The 8,711-nt window shown below is 44.7% G+C and overlaps 1 long non-coding RNA gene across 1 annotated transcript; it reads left to right on the forward strand.

Annotated features, from left to right (window-relative positions):
• The first annotated feature begins 4,892 nt into the window (after nt 1-4,892).
• Nucleotides 4,893-8,711, forward strand: LOC120999319. Its single transcript, XR_005778521.1, has 2 exons — nt 4,893-5,089; nt 8,238-8,711. It is a non-coding gene; the product is annotated as an uncharacterized LOC120999319 (long non-coding RNA).

Below are 8,711 nucleotides of genomic sequence, written 5' to 3' on the forward strand. Positions count from 1 at the left end.
CGCGAGTACAAGCGCACGTTGGTAGACGCGCTACTGAGAGCATTCCCAAATGTCACAGGGGAACCAGTGGAAGCCCAAGGCGAAGGCAGAGGAGGAGCAAGAGGTCGCCAACGCAGCAGTGTCACGGCCAGCTCCTCTGAGGGCAGGGTTAGCATGGCAGAGATGTGGAAAAGTTTTGTCAACACGCCACAGCTAAGTGCACCACCACCTGATACGGAACGTGTTAGCAGGAGGCAACATTTCACTAACATGGTGGAACAGTACCTGTGCACACCCTTCCACATACTGACTGATGGTTCGGCCCCATTCAACTTCTGGGTCTCCAAATTGTCCACGTGGCCAGAGCTAGCCTTTTATGCCTTGGAGGTGCTGGCCTGCCCGGCGGCCAGCGTTTTGTCTGAACGTGTATTCAGCACGGCAGGGGGCGTCATTACAGACAAACGCAGCCGCCTGTCTACAGCCAATGTGGACAAGCTGACGTTCATAAAAATGAACAAGGCATGGATCCCACAGGACCTGTCCATCCCTTGTGCAGATTAGATATTAACTACCTCCCCTTAGCAATATATTATTCTACTCCAGGGCACTTCCTCATTCAATACTATTTTTAATTTCATTTTACCATTATATTGCGGGGCAACCCAAAGTTGAATGAACCTCTCCTCTGTCTGGGTGCCGGGGCCTAAATGTGTGACAGTGGCCTGTTCCAGTGGTGGGTGACGTGAATCCTGATTCTCTGCTATGACATGAAGACAGATTCTGTGCTGACATAAGGCCAGATTCTCTGTTACGGGACCGCTCTCCTCTGTCTGGGTGCCGGGGCCTAAATGTGTGACAGTGGCCTGTTCCAGTGGTGGGTGACGTGAAGCCTGATTCTCTGCTATGACATGAATACAGATTCTGCGCTGACATAAGGCCAGATTCTCAGTTACGGGACCGCTCTCCTCTGCCTGGGTGCCTGGGCCTAAATGTGTGACAGTGGCCTGTTCCAGTGGTGGGTGACATGAAGCCTGATTCTCTGCTATGACATGAAGACAGATTCTGTGCTGACATAAGGCCAGATTCTCTGTTACGGGACCTCTCACCTCTGTCTGGGTGCCGGGGCCTAAATATGTGACAGTGGCCTGTTCCAGTGGTGGGTGACGTGAAGCCTGATTCTCTGCTATGACATGAAGACAGATTCTGTGCTGACATAAGGCCAGATTCACTGTTACGGGACCTCTCACCTCTGTCTGGGTGCCAGGGCCTAAATATGTGACAGTGGCCTGTTCCAGTGGTGGGTGACGTGAAGCCTGATTCTCTGCTATGACATGAAGACTGATTCTGCGCTGACATAAGGCCAGATTCTCTGTTACGGGACCGCTCTCCTCTTTCTGGGTGCCTGGGCCTAAATGTGTGACAGTGGCCTGTTCCAGTGGTGGGTGACGTGAAGCCTGATTCTCTGCTATGACATGAAGACAGATTCTGTGCTGACATAAGGCCAGATTCTCTGTTACGGGACCTCTCACCTCTGTCTGGGTGCCGGGGTCTAAATATGTGACAGTGGCCTGTTCCAGTGGTGGGTGACGTGAAGCCTGATTCTCTGCTATGACATGAAGACAGATTCTGTGCTGACATAAGGCCAGATTCTCTGTTACGGGACCTCTCACCTCTGTCTGGGTGCCGGGGCCTAAATATGTGACAGTGGCCTGTTCCAGTGGTGGGTGACGTGAAGCCTGATTCTCTGCTATGACATGAAGACAGATTCTGTGCTGACATAAGGCCAGATTCTCTGTTACGGGACCTCTCTCCTCTGCCTGGGTGCCTGGGCCTAAATGTGTGACAGTGGCCTGTTCCAGTGGTGGGTGACGTGAAGCCTGATTCTCTGCTATGACATGAAGACAGATTCTGCGCTGACATAAGGCCAGATTCTCTGTTACGGGACCGCTCTCCTCTTTCTGGGTGCCTGGGCCTAAATGTGTGACAGTGGCCTGTTCCAGTGGTGGGTGACGTGAAGCCTGATTCTCTGCTATGACATGAAGACAGATTCTGTGCTGACATAAGGCCAGATTCTCTGTTACGGGACCTCTCACCTCTGTCTGGGTGCCGGGGTCTAAATATGTGACAGTGGCCTGTTCCAGTGGTGGGTGACGTGAAGCCTGATTCTCTGCTATGACATGAAGACAGATTCTGTGCTGACATAAGGCCAGATTCTCTGTTACGGGACCTCTCACCTCTGTCTGGGTGCCGGGGCCTAAATATGTGACAGTGGCCTGTTCCAGTGGTGGGTGACGTGAAGCCTGATTCTCTGCTATGACATGAAGACTGATTCTGTGCTGACATAAGGCCAGATTCTCTGTTACGGGACCTCTCTCCTCTGCCTGGGTGCCTGGGCCTAAATGTGTGACAGTGGCCTGTTCCAGTGGTGGGTGACGTGAAGCCTGATTCTCTGCTATGACATGAAGACAGATTCTGCGCTGACATAAGGCCAGATTCTCTGTTACGGGACCGCTCTCCTCTGTCTGGGTGCCGGGGCCTAAATGTGTGACAGTGGCCTGTTCCAGTGGTGGGTGACATGAAGCCTGATTCTCTGCTATTACATGAAGACAGATTCTGTGCTGACATAAGGCCAGATTCTCTGTTACGGGACCTCTCTCCTCTGCCTGGGCCTAAATGTGTGACAGTGGCCTGTTCCAGTGGTGGGTGACGTGAAGCCTTATTCTCTGCTATGACATGAAGACAGATTCTGCGCTGACATAAGGCCAGATTCTCTGTTACGGGACCGCTCTCCTCTGTCTGGGTGCCGGGGCCTAAATGTGTGACAGTGGCCTGTTCCAGTGGTGGGTGACGTGAAGCCTGATTCTCTGCTATGACATGAATACAGATTCTGCGCTGACATAAGGCCAGATTCTCTGTTACGGGACCTCTCACCTCTGTCTGGGTGCCGGGGCCTAAATATGTGACAGTGGCCTGTTCCAGTGGTGGGTGACGTGAAGCCTGATTCTCTGCTATGACATGAAGACTGATTCTGTGCTGACATGAAGCCAGATTCTCTGCTATGGCATGAAGAGACTGATTCTCTGCTGACATGAAGCCAGATTCTTTGCTATGGCATGAAGAGACTGATTCTCTGCTGACGTGAAGCCAGATTCTCTGCTATGGGACCTCTGTCCAATTGATATTGGTTAATTTTTATTTTTTTTATTTTTATTTTAATTCATTTCCCTATCCACATTTGTTTGCAGGGGATTTACCTACATGTTACTGCCTTTTGCAGCCCTCTAGCTCTTTCCTGGGCTGTTTTACAGCCTTTTTAGTGCCGAAAAGTTCGGGTCCCTATTGACTTCAATGGGGTTCGGGTTCGGGACGAAGTTCGGATCGGGTTCGGATCCCGAACCCGAACATTTCCGGGAAGTTCGGCCGAACTTCTCGAACCCGAACATCCAGGTGTTCGCTCAACTCTACCCATGTTTATTCAGCATTTTGCAGAATGGAACATCCAACCCTCTATAGAACTTTCTTACCCTTGTCCGCAATATGACATTGAAGTAAATGCTTAAGCGTCCGATCCGCAAAAAAAACAACGGTTGTGTGCATGAGCCCTAAAAATTAAGAAAGGAACAACAATACCCAAGAAAAGCACACAGTTTAATGCTACATAATTCCTTTTATTGCAATATTTATATAATGCAAGTGGCCTTATAATATACCATAATGCACCATGTGATCAAACCAGGTCCTGAAACTATTAACAGTCCAAAGAAAACCTTAAAACTAAAATGAGTGAAAAAGAAATTAATCTTAACCAACTAATTTAATATTTCATAGTAAAAAATATATGCTTCAGTGACCAAAGTCATTTTGTGCACATTAAGGAGCAGGAAATTTGCAATCTTGTACCATTTTGTTTTCTATATTCTCATTAGTGTTGAGCGCGAATATTCAAATTTCGAATTTTTTTCTCGAATACCGCAATTTCGAGATTTCGCGAATATTTTGAATATAGTTCCATATATTCGCGAAATCGAATATTCGTATATTTTTATTTATTTTATTTTATTTATTTTTTCATCTGAAAATATATGATTCCTCCCTGCTTCTTGCTTGTGGGTCAATGAGCAATTGGCCCACAAGCAACTGAATTGAAGCTGGAAGGAATCACGTTTTCAGATGGACCGGAATATTCGAAATAAAGAATATATTGCTGTATATTCAATTTTAGAATATCCGTCCTATTCTAATCGAAACCAATAATCTCGGTTATAATATTCGAGTTCACGAATATTACAACCAAAAAATCGTAATGGTTAATATGTGTGCCCATGACAAAATCGTTATTTAATCAACTTCAGCATACAACAAACACCCCGACAAGCGTCCCCGTCATTATGGGAACGCCTGTGGGTTAGAAAATACCATCGCATTTGAGTTTTCCCTGAGATCGTAAAACCTCGGATCCGATGGTATATTCTAACCCACAGGCGTTCCCATGGTGACTGGGACGCTTGTCGGGGAGCAGTATGCCAAAGTGGAATATTATTGCTCTAACTTCGTATTTTACGAAATTTCTTAATATTGCTCTAACTTCTTCTTTTAGAATATTCGTAATATTCTAAAAGACGGAGTTAGAGCAATATTACGAATATTCTAAAAGACGAAGTTAGAGCAATATTAAGAAATTTCGTAAAATACACATATTAGCCTAGCCATAGTCATAGGAACGTTGCCTTATACAGGAAAAAAAAAAAAAATCGTACGATTAATTTAATCGCATATTATTTGTGAAAAATAAAATAATTACGAATATTTGATTTCGACGAAAATAATATGAATATTCATTCGAATATTCGCGAAATATTGCGAAATCGAATATGGCACCTCCCGCTCATCACTAATTCTCAACAGGTCCATAATGCTATACTGATTCAATTTTTAGCCATGGATTTTAGTGGCAAAATTCTGGAGAAGCTTGTGTACAACTATCATAGAATTCAATAAAATAATCTGAGCTCCTAAGCTCCCTCTAGTGGTGGCTGCAGAGGGTTGAAGCTCTGAATAAGAAAATGAAGAATCCACTTTTCTTATAAATGTTAATTATGAAACTATTAGAGTGCTTTTACACGTGGCAGAAAATTCTGTAACTGAAAATCAGTTCCATTCACCTTAATGGGGCTTGCAGAAATCCATGTGCTTGCTGCCCCATTCAAATGAATAGAACTAATTTTCAGTTGCAGATTTTTTTGCTACTAAATTTGTAGAGTGTGAAGGCACCTTTATGCCTTAGGGCTCATGCACATCACTGTGTGCCGGCCAGGCCCATATTGTGGCCAGCATACAGTGGGTCAGCAATATACGGGTTCCCTGCCGTTTTTCAACTGCATCATGGATGCGAACCCATTCACTTGAATGGGTCTGCAATTTGGAAAGTTTGGTGTGGAACGGAGGCATGAAACCCCACAGAAGCACTACGGAATGCTTCCGAGTGGTTTCTCACTATGCTTCCGCACCACAAAAAAGTAGGGCATGCAGTATTTTTTTGCGGTATAAATGGACCACGGACCCGTTCGAGTTGAATGAGTCTGGATCCGCCTGAAGAATCCGCACAGATGTTGGCTGTGCATTGGGGACTGCAAATTGCGGTCCCCAATGTACGGAATGGCTGAGCAAAGGCCATGTGCATGAGGCCTTATTCACACAGCGTTCAGTTAGTGATTTACATCAGTGATTTTTGACCCAAAACCATGTGCGGCTCTGAACACAGAACAGGTGCAGATCTTTCCCTTATACCTTATGTCTATGGAGGCTCCAATCCTGGTTTTAGGTCACATCTACTTTTGTAAATCACTGACCAAAACACTGACGTGTGAACCCAGCCTTACTTGTAGCTGCTGTTTAGGAAATCAAAGCCAATTGAATTTACCGTACTTCAAATCAAATTTCAGGACAAATTCAATTTGCTGCGAAGCTGAATTTCCTCGCACTTCATGGTAAAGAATCTATTTTTCCTGAAATGGTGGTAAAAAAAAAAAACATCCTCACCTCATCCATTCCATTTGTTTGCATAGAGGCTGAGGCAATAGTGATTGAGGATATAGCTCAAAATCTTGTGCGAGGTGACATTACTACACTAGCGTGCTGGCCAAGTGCTCACAGTAGCACCATCTGAGGATTTTAAAGGCAAAGTTCCAAAGAAATACAACTTCTGGGATCTATAGTAACTAGACTGTGAGTGCAACAATGTTAAAAGTGCATCATATTATATGTTGTTTCAGTAATAACTTCCTTTTAAAATTATATTCATCTGTCATCTTTAGCCTTGAGATAGTCTGCAGACTATCTAGTCATGATTCTGGGAAGCACACCAGTTCTGGACCTGCAGCCAAAGAGTGAACAAGGAGACAATATAGATGAGGATGAGGGGAGTACAAGGGATCTCCCCCCTTCTTTACCAATCAGTGTAAGGCTCCATTCACACATCCGCAATTCCATTTTGCGTAACAGAATTGCGGACCCATTCATTTCTATGGGGCCGCACGGCGTGCGGCCCCGATCCGGAATTGCGGACCCACACTTCCGGGTCCGCAATTCCGATCCTGAAAAAAATAGAACATGTCCTATTCTTGTCCGCAATAGCGGACAAGAATAGGCATATTCTATCAGTGCCAGCAATGTGCGGTCTGCAAAATGCGGAACACACATAGCCGCTGTATCCGTGGATCCGCAAAACACACACGGATGTGTGAATGGACTCTAAATGTCAAATGTTATGTTTATGGTTTATAAAGGTTGGCATGTATCTGCCAACGTTATCTGTAAGTATTATGTAATTTTACACCCTGCTTCATTAAAGTGGAATCATCTTGTTGGACACATACTGATTATGCCTCAAGTTATTCTCCGAGCTCGTAACTCTACTAATTAGAATTTCACATAATAATCAGTGGAACCTGATTAAGGTTCGATAACATAGACTCTGCTCAAGCAAAAGGTTTCTCTATAAATTATTTTGGTAAATAAGATTATAGAAGAAATCCTGGTTCATTATTAAAGGGAATCTGTCACCTTGTTGCTATTTGGGAATAGAAAAAGCTGGTAAAATGTTTGGTCATTTACTATGTTTAACCAAATCATTTTCTTAAAATTAAAAGAACCTCCATATGTGACAAGTGCTGGAAACTTGATATTCTTCTGCTCTGTCTGGCCTCTCCCCTGTACACAATTGATTGCTCTCTTTATATAGTGTGAATAGGAAAAACGCTGTCAACTAGTGGTGGTTGATGAGGAGAGCTGAGAGGTCCTCCTGAATACAAGGACTCCTTAAACTGTCTAAAGGAGACTTCATCACTTGACTTGCACTGAAGACGTCTAAGGCTGCGTTCACACGGGCGAGATTTCCGCGCGGATGCAATGCGGTAGGTGAACGTATTGCACCCGCACTGAATCCCGACCCATTCATTTCTATGGGGCTGTTCAGATGAGCAGTGATTTTCACTCAATAACTTGTGCGTTGCGTGAAAATCGCAGCATGCTCTATATTCAGCGTTTTTCACGCAATGCAGGCCCCATAAAAGTGAATGGGGTTGCGTGAAAATCGCAAGCATCCGCAAGCAAGTGATGGACCATGTGATTGGAGCATGTGATCTGACGTCACCACAGGTCCTTTAGCCCACAGCTCATCATTAAAGAAGTAAAGAAGAGACCGGGAACTATGTGATGAAGATGAGAAGGTGAGTTAATTTTATTTATTTTTTTAACCCTCAATTGATCACCTACTATGCATTCTGTTTTCAGAATGCTATTATTTTCCCTTATAACTATGTTATAAGGGAAAATGATAACATCTACACAACACCGAACACAAACCTGAACTTCTGTGAAGAAGTTCGGGTCTGGGTACCACAGTCGGTTTTTTATCACGCGCGTGCAAAACACATTGCACCCGCCCGATAAAAACTGAACATCGGAACGCAATCGCAGTCAGAACTGACTGCAATTGCGTTCCTACTCACGCGGGTTTGCCGCTATACTACGGGACGCATCCGGACCTAATCCGGACACGCTCGTGTGAACCCAGCCTTATAGACATTTTAAGAAAAACACATGCTAAAAACAAGTAAGTGCCCCATCATTTAAACTAACATCTCTGTCGGCAGTTAATGCTTCTCTCAGAAAGACGAGCATAAAATTGGTGACAGATTCTTTTTAATCCTGGTTTAAAGCTTTACGTACACTGTATGCTCTTGACATAAAGACTTAAGCCTCATTCACACGTCAGTGTTTCGATCAGTGATCTCCATCAGTGAATGTGAACCAAAACAAGGATTGGATCCTCCACAGATATAAGGTATAAGGGCTTATTCATACGGCCGTAGTGTTTTGTGTTCCGCAAATTGCGGATTCGCAAAACAAGGATACCAGCCGTGTGCGTTCCGAATTTTGCGGACCCCACATGGCCAACACTATGATAGAAATGCCTATTCTTGTCTGCAGTAGGACATGCTCTATCATTTTTGCGTGAGAGCGGAACAGAACTACGGATGTGGACCGCACACGGTGCTGTCCCCATCTTTTGTGGCCTCATTGAAATGAATGGGTATGGGTACGCACCCCTTCCATAAAATTGCGGAACTGATGCCGACCCATTCATATGGTTATCTGAATGAGGCCTAAGGGAAAGATCTGCACCTGCTCTGTGTTTAGAGCTGCACCTGGTTTTGGCTCACAATCACTGA

The sequence above is a fragment of the Bufo bufo genome, chromosome 1 (assembly GCF_905171765.1).
Source record: "Bufo bufo chromosome 1, aBufBuf1.1, whole genome shotgun sequence".
Taxonomy (NCBI): Eukaryota; Metazoa; Chordata; class Amphibia; order Anura; family Bufonidae; genus Bufo; species Bufo bufo.